The following is an 8,564-nucleotide window of genomic DNA, read 5'->3' as shown; positions in this document are numbered from 1 at the left end:
ACAAAAAAATAAAAATAAAAATCCAGAGAGCTCTCAAACTTACTGGAGTTTTTCATTTATGGCCCTCACAAAAATAATACATCTTTTTTATTTTCAGATTTTTTTTTCACTAGCTGGACCACCTACAATTCTTTATATAATTAAAGCATAAAACTGTATTTACACAATATAAATGAGCAACCTTTTTAGAGCTTGGTGGGGGGTTTTTTGCAGATGTTTCATTACCGAACTAGGTAACATCATCAGTGCTTGCTGCTGATGTTACCTAATTGGGTAATGATACATCTGCAAAAAAAAAAGGGACGCGGTGGCTCAGTGGGTTAGGACGCTGAGCTTGTCGATCAGAAGGTCGGCAGTTTGGCGGGTCGAATCCTGAGTGCCGCGTAGCAGAGTGAGCGCCTGTTACTCGTCCCAGCTTCTGCCAACCTAGCAGTTCGAAAGCACGTAAAAACGCAAGTAGAAAAATAGGGACCACTATGGTGGGAAGGTAACAGCGTTCCGTGTGCCTTTGGCGTCTAGTCATGCCGGCCACATGACCACGGAGACGTCCTCGGACAAGCGCTGGCTCTTCGGCTTTGAAACGGAGATGAGCACCGGCCCCTAGAGTCGGAAACGACTAGCACGCATGTGCAGGGGAACCTTTACCTTTACTTTTACTTTACATCTGCAAAAAAGCCACCGAACTCAGGGAGAACCAAGGACCCCACAGTCCTCTTCCTCCTCCTCCTCCTCCTCCTCCTCCTCCTCCTCCCAAACCCCACTCCCTCCTAGCACTGATGATGTTCCCTAGTTGGCTAATGAAACATCTGCAAGAAAACAACCCAGCTCAGAGAGCACCAAGGACCTCCCATTTCAACCCTGAGCTAGAAATATTCTCTTCCATCGGAACCTTTTTAGAATCATATGAACAAGACCAAACAATAACAACAAATAAACTTTATGCAGCAACTAAAAGGATCCCAGGACACCTGAATATGAAAATCAAGTTGATTTCCTCCACAGAATTTTTTTTTAAAAAAAATTGTACTCTGCTCTATATCTGAAATTGAGAACAAGCCTCTTTCAGAAGAGTTAATATACTTTTATTATGGTTACCATTTCTGCAAAATAGCATTTTCATTAAAGTTGTATTGAATTTTCCTGCCTTTCAAGTTTATAGCTGTTTCCCTCACCCCCTTTTTTCCCCCTTAGTGCAGACACTCCTCGCTATCTAGAAGAGGAAAGGTCTGGATGCCAGGGAAATGCAATAACCCACACGAAAGTGCAATTATTCTGGTATGTTCAATAACAATGTATATCAAATGTTGGTCATTGGTTTCTTTTGCAATTTCATTTTATAGATATCTAAGAAAGTAAATCAGGTTTACCATCTGCCTAGACCGTATAGCAAAACTGCACTCCAGATAACCAAAAAAGGAAATAAAATGGAGTCACACAGCCAAGCATAGGAACAATTGTTTGGTGTGGTGTTTTTTTTTTATGCTCACACGGAATTTCTCAATCAGCTTCAGTTTTCATTCATCTTCCTGATGAATAAAAGCAGGAGAAATTACAAAGGCTAAAAAGGAGAGTGCTCAATTTATATAAGCTGGAGGAGGTCACTTTTCTTGGAGAGAATTCCAGTCACCTTGCTTGCTTGCTTCTGTGCAGGTGTGCATCTCCGAACCTGGGCCTGAGAAAAGCAGGTGGACAGACTGGTTCTCTGCTGAACATCAACAGGTTAGATGTTCTTCCCCCGATTCCTGCAGAAGAACCATCCTAAGAAAACCCCAACCCTTACAACTGTCTATATATATAGACAAATGCATATCAGACAAATGCATATTGAAATGCATATCAGTCTCCCTTTAATTCTTTGTTAGCAATCTAAAATTTACACAAATATGAGCTGTCACTGTTGTGACTACTGCCTGTCGATGGCCTTCGGTTAGGCTGAAACAGGAAATAAAGATTTGTCCCATGTTTGGGGCCTAGCAAGGTAATCTAAATAGTTAACAAGCATTTAACACATATCTCCCTTGCTTCTCAGCTAACAAAGTGAGATAGAGCTTGTGGCCTAGAGGTTAAAACAACTGCCTAATGTGCAATCAGCCCAGGTTCGAATCTCAGAAGGGTATGGCTGACTGATGAAAACAAATAAGTTTGAAATGCATATCAGTCTCCCTTTAATTCTTTGTTAGCAATCTAAAATTTACACAAATATGAGCAGTCACTGTTGTGACTACTGCCTGTCGATGGCCTTCGGTTAGGCTGAAACAGGAAATAAAGATTTGTTCCATGTTTGGGGCCTAGCAAGGTAATCTAAATAGTTAACAAGCATTTAACATATTTTATATATATATATATATATATATATATATATATATATATATATATATATATATATATATATATATATATATATATATATATATATATATATATATATATATATATATATATATATATATATATATATATATATATATATATATATATATATATATACTCTGTGTGGCTGAGAAAGACAAAGTGGAAGTGAATGTACCTTAATTGTTTATTCACGAGAAAAATCTCAACGCACTTCAGAGTTGGGATTTACATTTCCCAGGGAAAACAGAGCAATATGCAAAAACCTGTCTTGCAAATTATTCATAGGTTATAAATTTAAATAGTAGACTAAAAGTGAGCTGTAAATCACAAGTTAAAAATCCCACAGCAACGATACATTAAATCGGGCTTATAGATTTACAATTATCTCAAATTATTGCAGTTCTAAACATTATTCAGTTCTCTTGGATAAAAGGCACTGGAGCTAAGAAGCTTCACCACATAGTTTGCTGCCCTGCTCTCTGAAGGAGACCATTGAAGAGGGCCACCGAACAAGACCATTGTCCAAGAAAGAAGCAGAAGCCAGGACTTCCCAGCTCCTGGAGCTTGTCTCCAAAAGTTATAGGTGCTCTGTCATTGGAGGCTTTTAAGTAGACATCGGACAGCCATTTGTCTGAAATGGTATAGGGTTTCCTGCCTGGGCAGGGGGTTGGACTAGATGACCGCCAAAGTCCCTTCCAACTCTGTTATTCTATTCTATTCTATTCTATTCTATTCTATTCTATTCTATTCTATTCTATTCTATTCTATTCTATTCTATTCTATTCTATTCTATTATCATGTAGACCAGAAGACCTGTAAGGTGGCCCCAGTGGCACCCTTCTTCTCTGGCTGTGGCTGTGGCTCTGTCACCCAGGCTGTGTTTGCAAAGTGCAGGTGGAGTAAGCAGCGAGCCAACTGCAGATGATCAAAGATGCCGTGGATAAATGAAGCACCATCCATAGTTTCCTAGCCATAGCAGAGATACTGTATTTTTAATAATAATAATAATAATAATAATAATAATAATAATAATAATAATAATAATAATAATAATAATAATAATAATATAAAAACATAAATTGCTGAAACCACTACCCTGACTGTTTGTGCCCCACAAACTCCTCTCCTCCCCAAACTGCGAGCAGCCAAGCGCACACACACCACATTCCAGGTTTGGGGACTTTTATCCACAGAGGAAGGAGAGGGCCTTCTCCCCGAGCCCAGGCATGATTGGCAATTTGCTAGCTCAGATGTGGATACAAGTCTCCAAGCTTGGAATGTGTGTATGTGCAACACACTAAAGAAATGTTATTTTCCCAATCTCAGACATTGTGGGGGTTTCCCTGTCCGGTGCCCCCTCCCGGCAAAGCAGGAGTTGGAGGACGTTTGCAGGAAGCAGTTTCCTCCTAGTCCAGCTTCTATCTTGACAGATCTCTGGAGAGCAAGAGGAGGCGGCAGGGGAGCAGCGCTCCCGGGTCCCGCACAAAGGAGGCCTGGCCCTTTTTGAAAGGGAATTCCCATTTCCAGCAAGGATGCTGGCTTATTGGAGCAGCCTTCCCTCACATCGCTCCCCTGCCGCCACCCCCTCCTCCTCCTCCTCTCCAGAGATCTGCAGGGGAGACGGAGATCTGGAGGGCAAGGTGCAGCCTCCATACTGGCCAAGCCCTCCTCGATTAAACATACATTATGTATAAATTAAAACACAGCCAAAAAACGAAACAGAGTTAAATCAGTAATTACAGCTCTTCACATATTTTCTGGGAAAACCACCTTTATTGATGCTAGGAAGGAAAAGGAAACCTTATTAAGGAACTCTTTAACAGGAAGGGAATTGAAGACCCCAAAAGGTCTCGTTGCTTCTAATCTGCTTTCCCTTTGAGCCTTTAGTTCTCATAATTTTATTATTATGTATTTAAGAAGAAGATCAAAGGCCTCCGTAGCTCAGGATACTCACCTTAAATATCAAAACCCAGAAAAATTTAGTTAATCCGCAATACCACCCCATGAAGAATGAAAATAATCTTTGGGTCCTGAGAGCATGCAGGTGTCCAGTCAGAATATTAGTGGCACACCTGTCAGCAACTGGAAGCGCATAAGTCCATGTACTTCCCTTTATTGTCTCACATCTCAATCCATACGTCCTTTAATTTTCAGACACATCTTTTTCTCATAAGCGCCTTTAAAAACCCACAAGGTATACTGTAATTAGCAGGAAAAATAAATGTAGTACTCCTGAATTCTTCCCACAAGGGGGAAAGGAAAGTTCACAGCCTGCAGGTTGCTAGCAAAGTCGTCAAAGAACGTAGTCATTGCTGCTAAAGACAAGAATAAATAACGAATCAATTTTGCAGCTCTCTCCTGTTACTACATCCTCTTACCTCCAGAATGTGGCCTTGGATTGCACAAGGGCCTAGGCCAGGGGTAGGCAACCTTGGCTCTTTTATGACTCGTGGACTTCAACTCCCAGAATTCCTGAGGCAGCCATGCTGAGGCGAAAGGGAGAAGTTTCCAAGCTGAGCCATGGTGGCTCAGGAATTCTGGGAGTTGAAGTCCACGAATCATAAAAGAGCCAAGGTTGCCTACCCCTGGCCTAGGCTAAAATCCGGTTGAGTAGTTTGCAGCCAGGTGTTCAGTACTGACCTTGCCAATGTGATTTTAATAGCCCATGGAACAGATAGGAAAACCCGAGGAAAACTTTGCAAACAATAAACCATGTTGGACTCTGCTTGTTTTGCCCTGTTTTGATTCTCCTCCCCAGCATCAGCCCTTCGATTTTAGAACTGCATTGCCACAAAGACGGAGGCGTTCAGCCTCCCAACCCCTGCTTAGGGAGGGATTTGCATTTCGGCCAGGGTCAGGCCATATGCCCGCAATCAAAGGAAAAACCCGAATCCAGCAGGCCAGAAGGCAGCCTAGCCACTGTACCCCTCCGGTTCCTTCTCCTCGCCTCCTGGGCTCAGACAAAGTCGCTGCTCCTCACTACAGCTGGGGTGGGACTTGCAAGTACCTCCGTCCTACAAAGTGGCACTCTCCTGGCGCTCCTGCCCACTGCCACGCCGGCAGCCCCGACTAAAGGCTACGTGCTCCAGGCTCGCCCTGCCAAAAAGGGGCAGCAGCCGAGGCTACATCAGATCTGCAGCTTATTAGCAGCGCTGAAAAGCTGTCCAACTTGACTCTGGAATTTCAGGGTTGGAAAGCGGAGGGGCAGTGCCGCGTTTGTAGGCATGGCAGCCCCTGCTGGAAACCCCCCAGCTACCTCCTTCAGAGCCATCCTGATTCCAACAGGACTGCTGGCCTAGATCCATCAGTTTTGTCCTGCAAAGCACAGCTCACCCGGCACTCTTGCCTGCTGCCATGCTGGCAGGCCCACTGGAATAGGACGGCTCCGAAGGAGGCACCCGTGGCGGTGGGGAAGCAGGAGGCTTTCCATCAGGTGCTTCCGGGCCTGCAAACGCGGCGCTGCCCCTCTGCTTTCTAACCCTGAAATCTCAGAGTCAAGTTGGGCAGACTTTCAGTGCCCCTGACAAGCTGCCACCTCCTTCCTTGGCTGGGCGAGGCTGGAGCCTGCGGCCTTTGGTCGGGGCTTCCAGCATGGCAGCGGGTGGAAGTGCCAGGCAAGCACCACTTTGCAAGAAGAAGTGGATGAAGGTACTTGCAAGTCCAGCCCTAGTGTTGTGATTCAGGGTCAGCCTGTAGGTTCGGCAGTTGGGTCAGACGACTCAGAGGAGGAGGGGGGTGTTGGAGAGGTTGCTGAGGGGGTTGAAGATCTTGCTGATGAGAGCCCTCAGCCAGCCCCCTCCCACCTGGTCACGACAGAGACCCAGCTGTGTGAGCCTGACAGCGTGGATGAAGATGACCCACAGCTGGCCCTGTTCAAGGACGCCCGATGCAGGAGGCAGTCAATCAGGAGTAAACAGAGGAAGGCAATGGGGCACCTCGGAAGGAGGCAGAGAGAAGCCACGCCCTGAACTGTATAAAAGGGGAATGCGTGGGAGGGCTGGTTTGCTGAAGGCAACCGCTTGATTAGTTCCTGTTTCATAGCTCGTTTCATGGTTGGTGTCTTGTTTTGCTCTGTTTTATCTTAATAAATTTGGCAGGCTTAATTCCAGCCTCTTGCCGTTTGTAAAGGGGTTGTCCCTGCCTTTTCTGCAGGGCCGGTAGCAGGCTGGTACAGAACACCTAGCTATGGTGAAGAGCAGTGACTGTGTCTGTGTGTGGGGGGGTGAGGAGAAGGAAATGGAGGGGCATGATGGCTGGGCTGCCTTTTGGCCCGCTGGATTCGGGATTTTCCTTTGCAGGTTGGCATGGGCCGGCCCCTTGCTGTCTCCAGGGTGGTCCTGCAGGTAAATACCCTGCAGGCATGTCTATCCCCTCCTCCTGATTTTGTCTTTGGTGTAGCTGCAACTGACTCCTTTCCCCCAGGCTGCGCACAGCTTCCAGAAGTGCCAATAAGCTGGAGCCTGGCGCAGATTCTGGGTGCTCAGCAGAGCGCCGGCAACACCGCAGCTCCAGCTGGCTCTCCCACAGGCCTGTGCTACATTGCCACCCCTTCAGCTCATCCCCACGCTATTCTTTTACACTTTTTTAATAGGTGCTTTTCAACCCATTGTAAGCATACCACCTGCCAGGTGACGACATACCACCAGTGGTATGCGTACCACTGGTTCAAAAGCCCTGTTCTAGTCTAAACCTCTGCTCAAGCCAGAGACCCTATACCATGTCAGATGAATGATTATCCAGTCTCTTCTTGTAAACATCCAGTGACGGAACAACCACAACTTCTGGGAGCTTCCTCAAATGATTTGCTTTCTTGCTATTCTGGTGAAGCCAAGATTGTGAACAGATATTTGCTAAGATAAAGTAGACTAGGAATCAGTCTTCTGAATCTTTATCCATCTCTCTCTCCTCCCCCCCTTCCCCACCCCCCACCCCTCCACCCCCCACCCCAGCCACAAAAAAGCTGCACTGCAGTTCATTTCTTGAACAGTGATGATTCCAGCATATTGGACACCTCATTTAAATAGCAGCTCAGAGAAACATCCCATGATGGATGAAGCCTCTCCCTAGCCTGGCTTCCTAATAATTCATTGGAGCCAAACCAGAGCAATTCATGAGTCTTCCAATGTCACTGAAGAAATGGGGGCATCTTCTAAGTTGCTTCACAAGCACTTCGAGACAGAACCTTTGAAGATGACTGATAGGTCAGGAGAAAGAGAGAGAGAGAGAGAGAGAGAGAGAGAGAGAGAGAGAGAGAGAGAGAGAGAGAGAAACACCTTTTGCCTTGTCTTTTATTAAATATGTGGAATAAATGAGAGCCTTAGCTGATCTTGTTCCTTGGAACACACATTTCATGAATAACAGGCATTCCTCACCCAGCTACCAAGGTGAAGAACTGAAGCTTTGATTCAGAGACTCATGATTGGGATAAGCTAGAAGAACCACCTGTCTGTTGGTCAGACCAACACAAGATTTTGCAATTCACATGTTTTGAAGAGTCCGTGAACCATGTGTGGTCTCCCCCTGCAGTAAAACCATGATATAACTCTCTAGACTGGCACTTTGCTTCTCCAGACGTTTGGATATTGATACAACTGGGTATCTGACAGTATCTTCTTAGAACAATTCAAATATACTTTCAGGGACAAAGTAAAGGTACAATTGTAAAGGAAAATGTTAAGCTCAAACCCCAAACTGGGAAAAGAAGGAATGGGAACAGTGGTCCAGTGATTCTTGTGGCATCTGATACTAGACTGGCTGTCATAATTATGGGATGCTGAGAGCCCTGAACCAGAGTCCCTGACCCCCATCTATCTACCCAGGCAAAGGTGTGTCTTCTAAGAGGCCACCAGATGATTGACAGTCGTAGAAATAGTAACTGCCAAGCAGAGTAATTCAGTAACACACTGAGCTTCCTAATTAAACATAGGACCAGTTGAGAGCTGGTGATGGTCTTGGTGTGGAGAACATATCCACAAAATCTTGAGATTATGTGAGAAAAGTAGAAGAGTGTTTTGTACAAGACATGTGAGTCTGTAGGGGTGTCTACTTAACCCAGGTACAAATTAGATCCTTTGACAGTTTGAGCCTCTGAATTTGTAGACAGAATCTAGTCAGCCATATCTGATCTTGCTAAGCAGAGTTGAACCTGGTTGCTATTTGCAAGGAAGATCGTCAGGAAATCCCAGTACTGTAACCTAATTTAGAAGTCAAGA

Source organism: Vipera berus, assembly GCF_964194415.1.
Source record: "Vipera berus genome assembly, chromosome: 5".
In the NCBI taxonomy this organism is placed as follows: Eukaryota; Metazoa; Chordata; class Lepidosauria; order Squamata; family Viperidae; genus Vipera; species Vipera berus.
Note: the sequence above shows the minus strand (reverse complement) of the source record.